This window comes from Buceros rhinoceros, unplaced genomic scaffold (genome assembly GCF_000710305.1).
Source record: "Buceros rhinoceros silvestris isolate BGI_N320 unplaced genomic scaffold, ASM71030v1 scaffold39092, whole genome shotgun sequence".
Lineage (NCBI taxonomy): Eukaryota > Metazoa > Chordata > Aves > Bucerotiformes > Bucerotidae > Buceros > Buceros rhinoceros.
This window is the reverse complement of record NW_010397823.1, coordinates 2070-2367: the sequence shown is the minus strand read 5'-3', so window position 1 is coordinate 2367 and position 298 is coordinate 2070. Positions and strand designations below refer to the sequence as shown.

At 59.7% G+C, this 298-nt stretch overlaps 1 protein-coding gene across 1 annotated transcript in view; it reads left to right on the top strand.

The window, feature by feature from the left end:
* Window positions 1-298, top strand: part of LOC104488805 (low-density lipoprotein receptor-related protein 1-like) — a gene marked incomplete at both ends in the record, with an annotated part of 6073 nt that overhangs the window by 3895 nt on the left and 1880 nt on the right. The window lies entirely within an intron of this gene.

Genomic DNA, 298 nt, shown 5'->3' with positions numbered 1-298 from the left:
GTTCCACAGTGGGTGAACATCACTCAGCCTGGTTGGGAGCAGAGTCCTGCCCAAGAGGCCCGGAAGGACTCCTGGCGTCTCGGCTCACCCGTTAGTACAGACACGAGCCCAGCCCGGCTGAGTCCCCTCGGGTGCTGCCGCACTGGCACGGTGTTAGCGAATAGCTAGAGCCTCTGAGGGACTTTTTTGGGATGTAATTGTGAGCAGTAACTTGAGGCTGCCAAAGAAGCATCATCCAAGGGCCCAGAGCAGGCAGCTCTGACTGTGTGGCGAGAGCTGGGTGGCCTTGCAGGAGCAC